General features: G+C 48.3%; 1 protein-coding gene across 3 annotated transcripts in view; it reads left to right on the top strand.

Annotated features, from left to right (window-relative positions):
* Positions 1 to 19,704, top strand: part of PTP4A3 (protein tyrosine phosphatase 4A3) — a 121,743-nt gene that overhangs the window by 25,610 nt on the left and 76,429 nt on the right. Inside the window, exon 1 of one of the 3 annotated variants that reach the window (XM_083449110.1) lies at positions 16,724 to 16,995. The exons of the other annotated variants lie outside the window; for them this stretch is intronic. The gene's annotated coding sequence lies outside the window, so the exon portion shown is untranslated. Of the gene's footprint in view, positions 1 to 16,723; positions 16,996 to 19,704 lie in introns of those variants that run through there. 3 annotated transcript variants of the gene reach the window in all.

The following is a 19,704-nucleotide window of genomic DNA, read 5'->3' on the forward strand; positions in this document are numbered from 1 at the left end:
ACTCATGCTGGTAGCTTGGAGAACACTGTCCAACCATCTCGTCCTCTGTCATTCCCTTCTCCTTGTGCCCTCCATCTTTCCCAACATCAGGGTCTTTTCCAGGGAGTCTTCTCTTCTCATGAGGTGGCCAAAGTACTGGAGCCTCAGCTTCAGGATCTGCCCTTCCAGTGAGCACTCAGGGCTGATTTCCTTCAGAATGGAGAGGTTTGATCTTCTTGCAGTCCATGGGACTCTCCAGAGTCTCCTCCAGCACCAGAATTCAAAAGCATCCATTCTTCGGCGATCAGCCTTCTTGATGGTCCAGCTCTCACTTCCATACATCACTACTGGGAAAACCATAGCTTGAACTATACGGACCTTTGTTGGAAGGTGATGTCTCTGCTATTTAAGATGCTGTCTAGGTTTGTCATTGCTTTTTAAAGCCATCCCAATTGGCTTAAAAGAGGATTGGAGAGCTCTGTGGAGAGGTCTTATCGATGGCTACTAGCCGTGATGGCTGTGCTGTGTACCTCCACAGTTGGAGGCAGAAATGCTTCCAGAAATGTGTTCGAATCCTGCTTGCTGCAGGCCTCTGGTTGGCCACTGTGAGAAGAGGATGGGTGGAGTACAGCGGAGCAGATGGGCCATTCACCTGACCCTGCAAGGTCCTCCGATGTTCTTATTTACAGAGTGTTCATCCTCATTTGTTTACAGCAGGCACGACCAAACTTGGCCCTCCGGCTGTTTTGGGACTGCAACTCCCATCATCCCTAGCTAACAGGACCAGTGGTCAGGGATGGTGGGAATTGTAGTCCCAAAACAGCTGGAGGGCCAAGTTTGGTTTTCAAGGAAGTAGACCAGTGGTTCCCAAAGGTGCCATGGGATTACGTAGTGGGGGCGCTGAGAGGCAAGTGTGTGGCGGAGGGGGGCTGCCGGGGGGTGTCAGCGACTAGCAGGCTTCAGAATCCTTGTCACTGAAACTATAATTAAATAGTTTTGTTCGGATTTTGAATAAATGTGTAATTAATTGTTACTGCTTGAAATTTTGTGTCACTCGCTTCCTTGTGCAAACTGCCGTTTTGAATGATGATGCTTATTATGGCACCGAAGGGGCATCGCTCCCAAAACCCAGTGGGAACCACTGGGTTAGTTGACTGTTTAGAGAGAACACATTTGTTCTGGTCTGTGATGCAGTGACTGTGATGCTGTACATTTTCTCTGTCGCTTTCCTTCCTGCAAAAAAAATCATCTTTTGGGGACGTGGGATTTTTGCTCAAGACCAGGGGTCAATAAACACACAAGACGTAACCGGCTGTACGTCTGAAAAAATAAAATATACTGTTCATTGTATTGAATTGTAGATTTCAACAGAAGTAGCTCAGAAAGTTCAACGAAAAAGTAGTGGGTTTTGAAGTCTTTTGGGTCTGATGAACTGCGTTTTAGTCTTAGGAACTGACCTATGGGACGGTTATCACAGAGATGTTTGGGATGATTAGATCTATAATGTAACAAGAGATTTCTAGCCGTACTTTTCTTATAAGGTCATACTTTAATTCTTGACTCATCCACAAAAATTTCTAAATTGAGAAAAGGTAAAATGATGCGAACTTGATATTCCTTCAAAGGTCAGGTGTGGATTTACACCATTGATCCATCGGTTAAACGGTTCAAAAATATTCTCAGAAAATATGAACATCAAATCATCTATATATCATCGACTCTATGAACAGACAGGTGGAATAGACGCTTTCACATATATGGACCTTATGCATAAGCTGATTAGAGAATGAACTGGGTCTTCTACCTTTTTCGTTGAACTTTATGAGCTGTTTCTGTTGAAAACTACAATTCAATACAATGAATAGTATGCATTATTTTTTCAAACATACAGCCGGTTATGTCTTGTGTGCTTATTGAATATGTTTCACGTACCCAGAGGTTTGTTGTTGTTTTGCTCAAGACCAGGGGTTGGCAAGGTGTACCTCACCTGGGCCAGTTCACTCTAGCAGAGATCCCTCCGTGGGCCGGATTGCGCCCGCACCCACAATTTCTGGCGGCTGCTCAGACGCGATTTCCGGTGCCGCAGAAGCGAGTCACCGCGCCACACTGTGCCGGTTTAGCACAGTGCGCAGGGACTCCCATAGCGGGCGGCTCGGTTCGGGGGCGGATCGTGGGCCAGTTAAACGACTCCCATGGGCTGCTTGAGGCCCATGGGCCTTACGTTGCCGACCCCTGCTCAAGACCTTCCAGTCACTCGTAGCTTTGCCACCTGGTTTTGCTGGTACAGTCATACCTCTTGTTACGTTCGGTTCAGGTTACGTCTTTTCAGGTTGCGTCCCGCAGCGACCTGGAAGTACCGGAAAGGGTTACTTCCGGGTTTCGCTGCATGCACAGATGCGCAAAATGACGTCATGCGCAGAAGCGGCAAATCGCAACCCGCGCATGCGCAGACGCGGCTTGTTTTCCTTTCAGGTTGCAAACTGGCCTCCGGAACGGATCCCATTCGCAACTAGAGGTACTACTGTATGTGATTGAACTCCCACCCCAAAATAGTTGTAGTTCGGAAGCGCCTGCAACGAGATTAAACACCTGCCGTTGTACGTAGCCATGGCATTAAAAGTTCTCGACGTTTTGGCTCAAGGTCCAGCAAATTCACTAGACACAAGACAGGGTAAACCCCCTGGAGCTGCCTTTTCCTTATTCCATCTTCGGATTAACCCTTCATTAAAGGACCCCTGACCATTAGGTCCAGTCGTGGCCGACTCTGGGGCTGCGGCGTTCATCTCGCTTTATTGGCCAAGGGAGACGGTGTACAGGTTCCGGGTCATCTGGCCAGCAGGACTGAGCCGCTTCTGGCGAACCAGAGCAGCGCACGGAAATGCCGTTTACCTTCCCGCCGGAGCAGTACCTATTTATCTACTTGCATTTGCATGCTTTCGAACTGCTAGGTTGGCAGGAGCAGGGACCGAGCAACGGGAGCTCACCCCGTCGCAGGGATTCGAACCGCCAACCTTCCGATCAGCAAGCCATAGGCTCTGTGGTTTACCCCACAGCGCCACCCGCGTCCCTAACCCTTCATTGCATGAGCGTAAACTTTGGAAGTGGGTTGAGATGGCTATTTTTGCAATGCTGTTGTGGAGGGTGGCGGGGAAAGAGATCCTTGCCCAATGCCATCAGCAGGTCCTGATATTAAATAGAAACAATATTCTGAATGAATCAAAAAGTAAATCAGACACCGAGCTGTGTCAGGCGCTCATTAACCGCCCCCCTTCAGTTGTGACATCCTCAAACGCCCACCCCACATTTGCAGGGACTTTTTCTATTTCTTTTACACCAGCCGGGTTTTACCGTAAGCGCCGAAATCATCGCAAAAGCAAAGCCCCCCCCCCCGCCTTTTCAGAGTTCTGCTCCGCTCGATTAAGCTTCTTTTCCCGTAAGATATTTGCATTTCTCCAAGGATTCTGCTCTTCATGCAAATAGAATTAAAAATGTAAGCAGATGTGCGGCGTTAGAAAAAAAAGAGTTTTGCATTTCAGAATTGGCTGTGACAAAGGGGAAGTGGTTTTTAAATGTGTGCGGGGGGGGGCGTTCTGGGTGGCAGTTGCCTTGACAAAAGTCTCTTAACAGCTGTATGTGTGATTCTTTTTTTGGACAGAGGAAAGAAACAGCACCATTCACACACACAGGTATAAGCTGTTAGTTTCCTGTTTTTGCTTTTTAACCGGCAATTATCAAGGGTCTGCAGCCACAGAGGGTTTCAGCATCTGTGTTTCATCCTGTTTTTCTCTCTTGTCCCACCCCCCCTTTCTCTGTCTCTCTCCAGATAAGAGCTGCTAGCATTTAAGAAATCACATTCAGCAGCTTTGCAAATATGCTGGTATCTCCTTGAATCCTGGAGGCATTCCAGGGCTTTGAGAGGTCATGAGGTGGCAGACCTCTGCTCTCTGCTAATCTGACCATTGGTGTATTTACAGACATGAAACTGTCTTTATCCCCGCACACACTGGCCCCATCTATATCTCCAGGTGCCCGCATATCTTGACCGAACAGGTAACCCCCATGACCTGTGCTTGTCCTTCTACCCTCCACACTGTTCTGTATTTATTTATTTCATGGGTAGGATCCGGCCCGGGTAGCCGGATCCGGCCCAATCGCCTTCTAAATCCGACCCCCAGACGATCCGGGAATCTGTGTGTTTTTACATGAGTAGAATGTGTCCTTTTATTAAAAATGCATCTCTGGGTTATTTGTGGGGCATAGGAATTCATTCATTCCCCCACCCCCCAAAAAATATATAGTCCCCCCCCATAAGGTCTGAGGGACAATGGACCAGCCCCTTGCTGACCCCTGATTTATTTCATAAAATCTACATACTGCTTGATTGTTAAAAAAAGAAAACAACCAACAACCTCAATGCGTTTTTAAAAAATTATTATTATTACTAATAATAATAATAATTTTTATTTATACCCCGCCCTTCCCGGTTCAAAATCCGGGCTCAGGGTGGCTAACAACGAATTTAAAACACTTAATTATAAAACAAAATTTTTAGTGAAAATGAAACGTTCACAGAATTGAAGCCAGCAGTGACCTAAGAAAACCACACACACACACACACACACACAAACACAAAAGATTCTGAATATCTGTGCAGACTTGCCTAAGCAAAAATGTTTTTAGCAGGCGACGAATGGAGTTTGCGGAAGATCCCTACCTGGAGTCAAGTGGCGGGGAGTTCCAAAGGGTAATGGGAGCTGCTACATTGTCAGGCCACTTTTTTGCGAATGCGGACCAAGTGTCGTGTGGCACCTTTGCTTGTGGAGAACTCGAGGGAGGGCTGTGTTTTGCCAAGCACCAGGTATCTGTGAAAAGTGAGAAGGAGGTGTTGAGTAGTGACTAGAGTTTTCGCAGCAGGAACTTGGAGACCAGAGTTCAAGTCCTCACTCGGGCCTGCAGCTCGCTGGGTGGCTGTTGGCCAGTGGCTGTCTTCTCTGAGCCTAACTCACAGAGCTGTTGTTGGGTTTTAACAAGGAAGGGGAATCACCATGCACATCAACTCAAGATCCTCGAAGGTAACACGTCTTATGTTCGCTCCAAGAAGCACAGCCCACAGCTGTGAGCCTGCTGGAAGCTTAATTAGGTGCATCGTTAACCTGCGGAACTCCCTCCCACAGGACAGCTCCAACTTGGATGGCTTTAAAAGAGGATTGGGGAAAATTGTGGAGGAGAAAAAGGCTCTCAGTGGCTGCTATCCAGGATGGCTGCATTCTGCCTCTACCGTCAGAGGCAGCGATGCTTCTGAATACCAGCTGCTGGAAACCACTGGAGAGGTCTTGTGTTCGAATCCTGGTAGCCGGTTTCCCACAGGCTGCTGAACTAGATGGGCCATGGGATGCAGCAAAGAACTGAACACAGTTCCCTCCTCGTGTGCATTTCTTTACGTAATTTTCCCCAATAGGGATTTTTGTTTTGGGGGTGGGCGCACTTTTTTGAGTGCCGCATCGTGTCGCAAAAAGTTCAAAATTCAAAACGCGATTCTGTTCCGATCAGAGCACATTTGGAGTTCGAGGTATGCAGAGAACACTTCACAAAACAGTGCCCCAAAATACATACCTGGAATTGTTTCGATTAATGTCTGCAGGAGACTTTGTGGATACAAAAATCTTAACAATTATTCACAAAGGAAATGGTTTATAAGAAGTAAATAAGGAGGCCAGATACAGGATAAAGGAAGTCTTTTATTTGGTTGTTTGTATTGTTGTATGTTATGCTCATTGTATGTTATGTTCACGTTTAAGGAGGGTGGATTTCTGTATTGGGGGGTGGGGGTTTATGTGATGTTGTAAATAAAATTTCCAATAAAAATAAAAAAAGGAGTTCAAAGTATGGTTTGCATGGGAATTTGCAAAATCTACATTGCCTGCCTTTGCTGCCTTTAAAATATTCCACATGAATATTCCTGGCTTGCGAAGAAAGCAAAATCGCAGCAGCTTTTGTGTGTTTGTGTTGTTTTGCGGCCTCACGGTCTCATTGTCGCTGTGAGCGCTGCTCCGGCTAAATTGCAAAAGGCACTTGAAGATTCGAGTCAGAGGCCCGGGCGGATGATGAGACAGTAACCTATTTTCCGTTTCTGGTTGACAGCCCAGATGCAGACCAGGAAATCTGCAAACAGCCAGTGTGTGAGAGAGACAGAGAGAAACAGGCAGCCGTTCTTGAGTTCTTGGCGCTGCCGTCCGTTGTCAAGGGCGTAGGATTGGACGGCCTGCGTGTCGGGGAGACTGGCATGGTTTCTGCATGCGCGGAGCATGTTCCTTGTGTCTATGTGAGGAGGAGCGCTGCGGCCTCAAAAGTTAAATGTCACCGGAGATCGCTTCTGATTTTAATGCGGCAGGCAGGCGCACTATGCGCTCCTACCCGGGGAACTTGGAATTCTGCCAACGTCACGGCAAGCGCCACCAATGTGCAGCTGAAAGGGCGCGGGACCCCGAAGCTGGTGGTGCTTCTCACAGCTCTGCTGTGGCGCCCAAATTTGAAATCTCGCCGGGTGATGCACGGAGGCGTTCGTTTCCCCTTCAAAATATAGTCCGGCCTCCCACAAGGTCTGAGGGACAGCGGACCGGCCCCCTGCTGAAAAAGTTTGCTGACCCCTGGGCTAGAACCCTGCAGTTTCTGCCCTTAGATCTAGGAATAAAGGCGAGGACTCCAGTCACTTGGCACCCCTAGCAGCGAGCAGTGCATCATCTTTATTATTCCTGACCGAACTTGTTGCATTTTGGCAGCACAGCAGGAAGATAATCCTGTTTTATGCTTTTTGCCTGCTGGATTAAAGAAGCAAAATACGAGTATTATTTTTATTATTCCTGGAGCTGCAGAATACTGCTTCAGAGCCTATTTTGCAACGTGGAATACTACCCACCTTCGATTATCCAAAAATTGGCCTTGTCTGACCTAGTCCCCGTCGGCTATATTCCTCTAAGCAGGCAAATGTTCACAAGGGAGGGTACTCCCCACCTGTATTCCCACCCTCTAATTTTATTAGCTTGAGTCAGGTTCTCCCTTTCTGAACGGGACGCCAGCGTTCTTCACCTCGCGTGACCCCCCCTGTGCCTTTCGCGGTATTAAACGAAGGGTGCTCTGTTGCATCACAGGAGAAAAGCGCTGTCTGGGTGGGTTAGAAGAAGCTGTTCCTGCCAATGACTTTTCCTTCTGGACCTAATGTTCTCCTAAGCCCTGAAGCTTTTGGATCAGTTAGCCAAAAGAAATGGTGAAAAAGTTTCCTTCCTCCAGCAGATTGTTGGATTCCTTTTTTGGGGAACCGTCAAGGTGCGAGGTGGCCATGTTGGGACGGGGCAAAAAACGATAGCTCAGTCGGTTAGAGCACAGTGCCTGGTTAATGCCATGGTCATGGGTTCGATTCCCCCTATGGACAGCTGAACATTCCTGTACTGCAGGGAGGTTGGACTAAGATGACCCAGCTCTACAATTCTATGATTCTCCCCTCATTCTCATTCTCTATTTCACCTTGGGCATACCCCAGCTGGAGACCTGCGCCAAGTTCTGGGTTCTGGGCGGCACAGTTTAAGGAGGATGTCGACAAGCTGGAATGTTCAGACAAGGTGGGACCAAGATGGTCAACTTTGGGGTAAAATCCTAAAAAAAAAAAGCTCAACAGCTTTGGTTGGCCCTCATGCATGTTCTCTCCATCAAATCTGGCCCTCTTTGGGGGGAAAAGTTTGGCAACTCCAGCTAGGAGGAACAGTTGAGAGAGCTGGCTGTGCTGAGCTTGGAAAAGAGGAGACTGAGACGAGCAATTTCCACATGAAGAGTTACCTTATTTTTCGCTCCATAAGACGCACCTAGTTTTTAGAGGAGGAAAACACGAAAAAAATATATTCTGAACGAAACAGTGGATGTATGATTTTTGTGGTTCATGCTGTGGCCACAGACATGATATGTGATTTGACGGTGAATTTGGGGTGACCCAGTGCAAAAATCCTGAGGATCCATGGGCTTTTACCTCCCCCCTCCCAGGCAGCCTCCTTTATCACTACTGTCCCTTATCTCCCTCCGATCTCTTGCTGATCAGCTGCTTAGCGGCTTTGTTTCAACACCCACTTCCCTCTTTCAAAAAAAAAGAGCATGATCTGCTTTTTGCCCCCGGGCAATTCGGCTCCAGGGACCACGCATTCGCTCCATAAGACGCACAGACATTTCCCCTTACTTTTTAGGAGGAAAAAGGTGCGTCTTATGGAGTGAAAAATACGGTACTTCCTTTTATCTGTCACGATTCTTCCAAAGTTCAGCTTCAATGGATGGCTTCCAGATTAAAAGACTCAAAGTAGCAGTGGGTCACCTTTTTTGGTTGGGATTCACTGTGGCAGAGATTGAGGAGCTGTGGCAAGCTATCTTGAAGGAAGCAATACCGAACCCCAAATCTTCGGCCCCTACAATTTATTTTTGTGCTCTGTCTTGCAGTCTTTCTTCTCCCTCTTTGAGTCCGCAAAATGTCCCAAGCAGCGTTCTTTAGTGTTCTGGATCTCAGGAGAGTTTGTTGCGACGCTAAGTATTTTATTTTTACGATGGGCGTTTTTGAAAGTCATTTGCAGCCTGTGGCGCTGTGGGACGCGGGTGGCACTGTGGGTTAAACCACAGAGCCTAGGACTTGCCGACCAGAAGGTTGGCGGTTCGAATCCCGCGATGGGGTGAGCTCCCGTTGCTCGGTCCCTGCTCCTGCCAACCTAGCAGTTCGAAAGCACATCAAAGTGCAAGTAGATAAATAGGTACCACTCAGGCAGGAAGGTAAACGGCGTTTCCGTGCGCTGCTCTGGTTCGCCAGAAGCGCCTTAGTCATGCTGGCCACATGAGCCGGAAGCTGTACGCCGGCTCCCTCAGCCAATAAAGCGAGATGAGTGCCACAACCCCAGAGTCGGCCACGACTGGACCTAATGGTCAGGGGTCCCTTTACCCTTTACCTTTACCCTATTGTGTTTAGGTTCAACGGAGGAATTTGCAAGGCCAGAAACAGCCCTGCTGCTTTGGATCTTCAGAACTTTGATGTCTGCCTCACGACTTGCATCATCCCTGACCGCTGGTCCTGCTGAGTTAGGGAGTTGTAGCCCCAACAACAGCCGGAGACGCAAGTTTGGGAAACCCTGATCTAGTTCGACCTGCCCCAATGCAGGAATCTTTTGCCCAACGTGGGGCTTGAACCCTCGACCCTGAGATCAAGTCTACAGAATGCTGCCTCCTTCAGCTCCTTGCTCTGTAACTATCACCCACTCTGTGAACATGCCAGGCAGCGAGTCACGTTGGTGCCATTTGCATTTGTAGATACAGTGGTACCTCAGGTTAAGAACTTAATTTGTTCTAGAGGTCCGTTCTTAACCTGAAACTGTTCTTAACCTGAAGCACCACTTTAGCTAATGGGGCCTCCTGCTGCCGCCACGCCACCGGAGCACGATTTCTGTTCTCATGCTGAAGCAAAGTTCTTAACTCGAGGTACTATTTCTGGGTTAGCGGAGTCGGTAACCTGAAGTGTATGTAACCCGAGGTACCACTGTGGTTGCTGGGCTGATATTTTGTTCTTGACATCCTGGTATTGGGCCTGTTCAACATGGCTGCCATTCTGCCTTGGTTTCTGTTCAGGCAAAAAGCACTGAGATGAGGCCAGGGATTGGTGGAGTGGTTTTGCTGGCACAAAGGCAGCTTTTGTTCCTAACTTTGCAGGAAATGGCATTCTCTCCCCCCCCCCCCCCCCGTGTTTTTTAGCAGCGATGGGCATCGCCTCCTACTTTTGCCTCCGTCTCAGCTTTCTGACAACCCCCTACCTCCTGCGTCAGCAGAAACATTCAGAAAGTGGGAAGCTTATTGGCAGAAATACTGATTTGCAACTGTGTGGGAAGCGATTATATTTAAGTGACGTGTGCACAGAACCGTGAAAGTTGGCCACCGTGTTTAATCTCATTGCAAGGCCTTGAGAAAGGAGATAAAGAGTGCAAGGTGATCTCGCGTTTCTACAGGAATTCAGGGGGGAAATAACTAATACGTCTTGCAGGGTCCAAGCCTTGTTTGACAGGTAGCCTTCCGAGAAGCTCAGGACTGCAGATCTGTTACTAATACCAGAATAAACCCTAGCAGGTGTGCTGTTGAAGTCAACAACGTGAGGGATATTGCTTTCGACCACTGAGTTCAGCCGTAAATGTCAGTGAAACTGCCAGAGGTGGGCTGTTGCCTGTGTGTTTCCTCCGCCTTCCTATAGCACAGTGTGCGTTTAAATGAAAATTGTCGCAGCCTATCTTGGAATCTTTGGTACGAATAGACACCAGCAGTCTTAGTTCAGTATACAGTGGTACCTCAGGTTACATACGCTTCAGGTTACAGACTCCGCTAACCCAGAAATAGTGCTTCAGGTTAAGAACTTTGCTTCAGGATGAGAACAGAAATCGTGCTCCGGCGGCGCGGCAGCAGCAGGAGGCCCCATTAGCTAAAGTGGTGCTTCAGGTTAAGAACAGTTTCAGGTTAAGTAAGGACCTCCGGAACGAATTAAGTAATTAACCCGAGGTACCACTGTAGTTATATGCCAAGTTAAAGATGTGTGTATGCAAAAAACAAACAAACAAACAAAAACCCCTAAACTTCGCAGTTTTGGGTCAAGCATTGCGTTTGCTTTTCGTTTTGTTCTTGCCTATTAAATCCCATGAACTATTTGAAAGGAGGATGTGATTTTCAGGCCTGTTCTGCCCCTTCAGAGCATGCTCTTAAACCAGAACCAAGCCATTTTGAGACAGTCTGCAAAGTCTCTTGCTCTTACCAGTTTATTTATTTTTATTCAGTTGGCGGCCTTGTGCCTGGCATCGCATGGGAATTCCCAGAAACCAGAAGATCTGATTTTGAAATCGCCGGTGAAAACCAGTGCCGTTCTGAAAAGCTCCCTCCGCCATCTTGATTCAGATTGGCACCCGGTTGTATCAAGAATGGAAACAGAAACCTGCCCCTTCCTCTCAGGAGGCGCCATGCCAAAAGAGGTGTCCAAATGCAGAGCCCACGACCTGCCAGAATATATAGCAGACGAATTACCCGGGTTGGAAAATCCCCAGGCGCCTGCTTACTCAGGCACCTGAAAATTGCAGCATGCTCATTGTTGGCTAGCAAAGTGTGGTTTAATCAGAGTCAGTTTAGCATGGGAAGTAAGCTTCCAATTTGGATCCTGCCCAGGCAGAACAGCCCTCAAGACTTCTTCTCAGTGGGTGATTTGAAAGTTCTGCCAGCTGAGAGCACGTCATGTAGAGTTTCGTTGGAAGTTTGCGCCTCGGATGGGTTTGCTTGACATTCCTAAATTGGAGATGGGTCATTGAGGTTGGTCTTTTGTCTCTGCTGTGGGTGTGTGTACATGTGTACTGTATATGTCTGATACAAACACTGGGTCACAGGAATGGGTGGCCCATTGGCTTTGGGGCCAAGTCTCTGTGAACTTGACCAGTTCTTCTCCATACAGGATGCACGCATCCAAAGGGAGCGGATGGCGCTGTGGTCTAAACCACTGAGCCTCTTGGGCTTGCTGATAAGAAGGTCGGCGGTTCAAATCCCTGCGACGAAGTGAGCTCCTGTTGCTCTGTCCTAGCTCCTGTCAGCTTAGCAGGTCAAAAGCATACCAGTTGTTGTTGTTGTTGTTGTTGTTGTTCAGTCGTGTCCAACTATTCGTGACCCCACGGACCAGAGCACGCCAGTCACTCCTGTCTTCCACTGCCTCCCGCAGTTTGGTCAACCTCATGCTGATAGCCTCGAGAACACCGTCCAACCATCTCGTCCTCTGCCGTCCCCTTCTCCTTGTGACCTCCATCTTTCCCAACATCAGGGTCTTTTCCAGGGAGTCTTCTCTTCTCAGGAGGTGGCCAAAGTCTTGGAGCCTCAGCTTCAGGATCTGTCCTTCCAGTGAGCACTCAGGGCTGATTTCCTTCAGAATGGATAGGTCTGATCTTCTTGCAGTCCATGGGACTCTCAAGAGTCTCCTCCAGCACCATACCAGTGCAAGTAGATAAATAGGTACCACTGTGGCAGGAAGGTAAACGGCGTTTCCGTGCACTCTGGTTTCCGTCACGGTGTTGCGTAGCGTCAGAAGCGGTTTAGTCCTGCTGGCCACATGACCTGGAAAACTCTCAGTGGACAAACGCCAGCTCCCTCAGCCTGAAAGCGAGATGAGCGCCGCAACCCCGTATTCACCTTTGACTGGACTGAACCGTCCAGGGGTCCTTTACCTTTAACTTTTTAATGGCCCCCATCCAATTCATTATGCTCTGCCCTGCGAGTCCCTTCCAGCTGGATGTTGAAGAAGAAGAAGAAGAAGAGTTTGGATTTGATATCCCGCTTTATCACTACCCGAAGGAGTCTCTGTGAGGTGAGTGGGGCTGAGAGACTTCAAAGAAGTGTGACTGGCCCAAGGTCACCCAGCAGCTGCATGTGGAGGAGCGGAGACGCGAACCCTGTTCACCAGATTGCGAGTCTATCGCTCTTAACCACTACGCCACACTGGCAGGCCCTTTGCAGAACCACAGATTTGCACGTTCTGCCTTGAAAACCCAGTTCTGCCTCAGTTTCCTGGCCCTGCAAGCACCCAGGAACGCCTTCTTGTTTCGCCCGGCTTTCACAGGAGTGCCCTAATTATTGGTTGGTGCAGTTTTACTTCTGCAGCCTGGGCTTTGTTTTAATTATGTGGTCTGTGATTTAATTAGATATTGCAAAATGGGTTATATAATAAACATAGTACACACTCACTTACACCGCTGTGCCGGTAAAGTGCCCATTATGGGAAGAAGAGCAGAGAAGAGGTTGGTATATTTTCACCAACATTTGGAGGGGTGCAATATCTATCTATCTATCTGTCTGTCTGTCTTTTGCACTCTCCCACCTAGCACTTTCTTCTTCCACGAAGTTTCCTTTCCGTTGAGTCTAGAGCATGGGTAGGCAATCTAGGGGCCGGATCTGGCCCAATCGCCTTCTCAGTCTGGCCCGCGGACGGTCCGGGAACCAGTGTGTTTTTACATGAGTAGAATATGCCCTTTTATTTAAAATGCATCTCTGGGTTATTTGTGGGGCCTGCCTGGTGTTTTGACATGAGTAGAATGTGTGCTTTTATTTAAAATGCATTTCTAGGTTATTTGTGGGGCATAGGAATTCGTTCATTTCCCCCCAAAAAATATAGCCCGGCCCCCCACAAGGTCTGAGGGGCAGTGGACCAGCCTCCTGCTGAAAAAGTTTGCTGACCCCTGGTCTAGGTGACCGAGAAAATCAAGTAAGGATTGATCTCTCAGCTGCAAAATGTAATGATGGATGCTATCTTTAAGATGTGGAACGGTCTCCCTCGGGAGGTTGTGGACTCTTTCCTTCATTGGAGGTTTTTAAGCAGAGATCGCCTGGCCATCTGCCATGGATGCTTTAGCTGAGACTACTGCATTGCAGGGGGTTGGACTAGATGACCGCTGGGGTTCCTTCCAACTCTGCATAAGTGTTTGAAATTAGGAGCATTTTGCTAATGGCACAGGTCCGTTTGCGGCCACGTGGAGATCTCTGGGATGCCAAGTTGGCGACAGATGTCTCCATCTGGCTGGCCCTTCCAGCTTTCCTAAGCAGGCAAGCAGAATAACTTATTTATTACGTTTATATCCTACTTTTTCCTCCAAGAAGTACATGGTCCACCCCCTTCCTCAGTTAATCCTTACAACAACCCTGTGAGGTAGGTGAGGAGAGGCTGTGACTGATTTCAAGGTCACCTATTGAGATTCATGACGCAGTGTGAATTCAGACCCTGATCTCCCAGGTCCTATTCCACTGTGCCACATGTGACTTCCTAGAGCCCTTCTGCTGTTGGGCAGCTCTGTCAGTTTAAGTAGATATTGATGATGATGATGATTATTTATACCCCGCCCATCTGGCTGGGTTTCCCCAGCCGCTCTGGGCGGCTTCCAACAAAATATTGAAATACAATGGTCTGTTAAACATTAAAAGCTTCCTTAAACTGGGCTGCCTTCAGATGTCTTCTAAAAGTCTTGTATTTGTTCTTCTCTTTGGGGACAGCGAAATGTCACTTAGAGAAGGATATGAAATATTTTCCTTGAAGCTTGAATTTGTTTCATTCTGGATCGTTTCATTGAATGTTTTAATGTGCTGTTAAAGAGCTTAGAGATATTGGAGAGAGGGATAAAAACTTCCCTTTATCCACTTTCCATAAACTCCTTACTCGCCTTTTCACTAAACTAAAAATTCCTAAATGCTGCAAGCTTTCCTCATAGCGAAGCTTGCTCCATCCCTTTGATAATGTAGGTTGCCCTTTTCTGAACTTTTCACAGCTCTGCAACATCCTTTTTTGTGGCAAACCAAGGATGGGTTTTCCACAATCTCTGGTGGAAGCCAACTTCCATTCCTCATCCTCTTGAGCTGCCTAGCTGTTCGCTGGCTCCCAGAGTTGAGTAGTTCAGAAACAGAGAGACACTTGGCAAGCAATGAATGCAGGCCCCGTTTTCCCTCCCACAGTGGAGTTTTGAAGTTGGGACTATGACAAAGTCGCTAGACCTTGCAAAGTTGGAAGGGGGTGATGGTTAGCAAATATAGTTTGGGAGATGGCAAGCAAAACGTAGGGACAAACCAGGGGCGTTTTCCGTTTGTTTGCATTGGTGTGGCTAAGCTGGTCTGGAGAACGGTGAGTTTGGCATTGGAAAAGTCCAGATCATGGCTTGGCATGTTGGAACGACACTCCGGGTGTAAAGAGGAAGGAATAACACGAGTAGGCAGAGAAAGAGAGGCCTGGACACGTTAATTACGGCATTGGGAAGCTTGGGAACTGATGTACAGGTGAAACTCGAAAAATTAGAATATCATGGAAAAGTTCATTTATTTCAGTACAGTGGTACCTCGGGTTCCATACGCTTCAGGTTACAGACGCTTCCGGTTACAGACTCCGCTAACCCAGAAATAGTACCTCGGGTTAAGAACTTTGCTTCAGGATGAGAACAGAAATCGTGCGGCAGCAGCGGAAGGCCCCATTAGCTAAAGCGGTACTTCAGGTTAAGAACAGTTTCAGCTTAAGAACAAATTAAGTACTTAACCTGAGGTACCACTGTAATTCAACTTAAAAGGTGAATCTGAGCTCCCGTTGCTTGGTCCCTGCTCCTGCCAACCTAGCAGTTGGAAAGCACGTCAAAGTGCAAGTAGATAAATAGGTACCACTCCAGCGGGAAGGTAAATGGCATTTCCGTGCGCTGCTCTGGTTCGCTGCTCTGGCTTAGTCATGCTGGCCACATGACCCGGAAGCTGTACGCCGGTTCCCTCGGCCAATAAAGCGAGATGAGCGCCGCAAGCCCAGAATTGGTCACGACAGGACCTAACGGTCAGGGTCCCTTTACCTTTCTCTTATGTATGAGATAGACTCATGACATGCAAAACAAGATATGTCAAGCCTTTATTTGTTATAATTGTGATGATCATGGCATTGTTGTTGTTGTTTAGTTGTTCAGTCGTGTCCGACTCTTCGTGACCCCATGGACCAGAGCACGCCAGGCACTCCTGTCTTCCACTGCCACCCGCAGTTTGGTCAGGTTCATGTTCGTAGCTTCGAGAACACTGTCTAACCATCTCATCCTCTGTCGTCCCCTTCTCCTTGTGCCCTCCATCTTTCCCAACATCAGGGTCTTTTCCAGTGAGTCTTCTCTTCTCATGAGATGGCCAAAGTATTGGAGCCTCAGCTTCACGATCTGTCCTTCCAGTGAGCACTCAGGGCTGATTTCCTTAAGAATGGATGCGTTTGATCTTCTTGCAGTCCATGGGACTCTCAAGAGTCTCCTCCAGCACCATAATTCAAAAGCGTCAATTCTTCGGCGATCAGCCTTCTTTATGGTCCAGCTCTCACTTCCATACATCACTACTGGGAAAACCATAGCTTTTACTATACGGACCTTTGTTGGCAAGGTGATGTCTCTACTTTTTAAAATGTCATGGCATACATGGCATACAGCTGTTGAAAACCCCAAATTAACAATCTCAGAAAGTTAGAATATTGTGAAAAGGTGCAGTAGCTATTCAATCCATAACCCCTGTAATGGGTTCCTGAGCCTTTAAGTGGTCTCTCAGTCTGGTTCAGCAGGAAGCACAATCATGGGGAAGGCTGCTGACCTGACAGCTGTGCAGAAAGCCATCATTGAGACCCTCCATAAGGAGGGAAAGCCTCGAAAGGTAATTGCTGAAGAAGTTGGATGTTCCCAAAGTGCTGTATCAAAGCACATTAATGGAAAGTGATGCGGAAGGGGAAAGTGTGGAAGAAAATGGTGCACAAGCAGCAGGGATGACTGCAGCCTGGAGAGGATTGTCAAGAAAAGACCTTTCAAACGTGTTGGGGACTTTCACAAGGAGTGGACTGAGGCTGGAGTTAGTGGGGTTTTCATCAGCTGTACACCATAATCAAGCAGGACTCGAGTGCGAGAGCTGGTGTCCTGCAAGTGAGATTCGGAAGTTTGTCCAGTTGTGGAGGCTGATCTCATGTCAACAAACTGGCCTGTTCCTCCGTTCTCTCGGTGCATATTGATTTGAATCCAGCGTCCTGCATTCAAATACCCCAGTTCAGTGCCAGACAAACTAACTGCCCCCGCCTTGGTGTGTTTTTTCCCCTGCCAGGCCCCTTTGGTAGCTCACATATTCTCTCTCCTTGCTGCTGCTCCAGGCCTTGGCAGGCTGCCACCCAGAGCTGGAGCACTCTTTGCAAAGCTGCCAGTTTAAATGATTATGTTACGATTCCCCGTAGAGTTGGCCTCCCTCTTCCCCCTTCTCCTCTCCCTCCTCGGCGCTGCTTTTTCCTCTTAAATTGGCACTTGAGATTGCTAATTGAAGGCAGACATCGCCGCCCGGGACAGAGACGCCTCGCGTTCCCGTCCTTTTCTCTGGAAGACTCCCGTCCCCAGATTCCCGTCCCCAAAGGCGACACTCTGCTTTGGGGGGAAGCGACAGCTGTCCGCAGCGGGGGCGACTCGCAAGGTAGGTCCGGACGCCTGTTTTGGCCACGTCAGGAGGTAATTCTCTGCAAGGTTTTTCCCGGGTCGTTCGTCCACAGCCTCCTGGAAACTCTGGGAAATTTATTGGCTTCGTTGCACTGAGAGTTATCCGGGTTGGGAAAGTTTCTCCCTTTGAGGTTGAGGACTTGCAGCTGTTGGCTCAAAGCACGGAGTAGGAGGGGGGTGTTGGGGGGGAAATCCCAGAAAATGAGGGTTTCTCCCCACTCCCTCTCCGCCGGGGTGGGCTGGGGATACGCGAGGAGGAAGTGGAGACACCAAGACGCTTGGAAATGGGCAGAAAGGGGAAAGACCTGACGTTACGCACTTCGAGGCTCTGCGAAGTTGCCAGAGCTGTGCGTGCCTTTGCCGTATCAACCTTAATTCTTGCAAGCTGGAGCAGTCGAAGAAATAAATGCATGCTGCAGAAAGTTCCCTTTCAACCATGCCCTGGTTGGAGGGTGGATGGTGGCTAATGGATTGAGGTTGAATCCTGACAAGACAGAAGTACTGTCTTGGGGGGGGGGGGGGACAGGGGGCAGGCAGGTGTGGAGGACTCGCTGGTCCTGAATGGGGTTACTGTGCCCCTGAAGGACCAGGGGCGCAGCCTGGGAGTCATTTTGGACTCACAGCTGTCCATGCAGGTGCAGGTCTATTGGGTGTCCAGGGCAGCTGTTCACCATCTCCATCTGGTATGCAGGATGAGACCCTACCTGCCCGCAGACTGTCTCACCAGAGTGGTGCATGCTCTATTTATCTCCCGCTTGGACTACTGCAATGGGCTCTACGTGGGGCTACCTTTGAAGGTGACCCAGAAACTACAACTAATCCAGAATGCGGCAGCTAGATTGGGGACTGGGGTTGGCCGCCGAGACCACATAACATCGGTCTTGAAAGACCTACATTGGCTCCCAGTATGTTTCTGAGCACAATTCAAAGTGTTGGTGTTGACCTTTAAATCCCTAAACGGCCTCGGCCCAGTGTACCTGAAGGAGCGTCTCCACCCTCATCGTTCAGCCCGGACACTGAGGTCCAGCGCAGAGGGCCTTCTGGCGGTTCCCTCACTGCGAGAAGCCAAGTTACAGGGAACCAGGCAGAGGGCCTTCTCGGTAGTGGCGCCCGCCCTGTGGAACGCCCTCCCATCAGATGTCAAAGAGATAAACAACTACCTGACATTCAGAAGACATCTGAAGGCAGCCCTGTTCAGGGAAGTTTTTAATGTGTGACATCTTAGTGTATTTTTGGTCTTTGTGGAAGCCGCCCAGAGTGGCTGGGGAAACCCAGCCAGATGGGCGTGGCACAACTAATAAATTATTATTATTATTATTACTATTATTATTATTATTAAGCATTACAGCCACTTGCACGATGCTTAACGTTGGCCCCGTGCTAGGCGCTGTACAGGAAGGAGATGGGAGGTGCGGTCTCTGTCGCAGAGAAGGTTGGATGACAGCAAAACCCAGCCAGATGGGCGGGGTATAAATACAATTTTATTATTATTATTTATTAGGAAAAGCTGTTGGAGGGTAGGGCGGACTCCTTTGGAAGCGGGTGGTGGAGACTTCTAAGCAGAGGCTGGGTGCCCATCTTTCCAGAGAGGGTCTCTTCAACTGCGATTCCTGCATTGCAAGTGGTTGGGCTAGATGACCGCTGGGGTCCCCTCCGCATTCTGCAATCCTGTGAATCTGCACCACGCCACACCTCCTGGCTGAAGCCAAGCAGGTCTGCACCTGCTCCCTGCCGAGATGGGTTTCATAATGGTGAAAAGGTGGACTGCAAATGAAAGAGAATCGATGTGCTAGATTGATAAAATGGACAGGGATTGAGTTTTGCTGGGAGATCCCTTTACTGTTGTATTTATATTCCTTTTTTTGTGTTTTCTGGTTCACTGTCTTAATCCGCTTTGCTCTCTGTTGCTTATTTGTTGTGAAGGCACCCAGAGGATTTCCCTCCCTGCTCCCGGCCACCCAAATATTTTATGGTTTTTGCTTTTATTGATCGGGGGGGGGGGGGAGGAGTGAGCCTGTTGGGTTGGCAAGTTTCATCAGCAAACCTTCTTTTATTTGCATTGTAGAGCTTTCATTGTTCAGAGAGCTTCAACATAAGTGATCATCAACAATAGAAACTCGGATCATGGAATCGGAGAACCGTAGAGTTGGAAGGGGGACCCCAAAGTCATCTATTCCAACCCCCTTCAAATGCAGGAATCTCAGCTAATTGCCTGATGATGATGATGATGATAAATATTTTTATTTATACCCCGCCCTCCCTGGCCAGAGCCGGGCTCAGGGTGGCTAACACCAGTAAAATTACAGTAAAAACATAATAGGGGGGAAAACCCAATTTAAAATACAAGTTAAAATGCAATTTAAAATGCAGCCTCAGTTTAAAAGCAGCCCATAGATCAAAACCATAAGGGGAGGGAAAACATAAGGGTCAGACTGAGTCCAGACCAAAGGCCAAATATATCAGCTAATTGCCAAATTGCACCTTAAACCTTGCCACAACGGTATGTCTAGGTGCCCCCCCCCCCAGTGGAGTTGTTTTCATTTCTACACTGCTTTATATATTTTTTGGGGGGGAGGGAATCTCACAGCAGTTTACAACACATTAAAACACCAAAAGAAACAATCCAGAATGAAACAAAATTCAAGCTTCCACGAAAATATTTCAGATCCTTCTTTTAAGTGGCAGT

Source organism: Podarcis tiliguerta (assembly GCF_965153285.1).
Source record: "Podarcis tiliguerta genome assembly, chromosome: 7".
Classification (NCBI taxonomy): domain Eukaryota; kingdom Metazoa; phylum Chordata; class Lepidosauria; order Squamata; family Lacertidae; genus Podarcis; species Podarcis tiliguerta.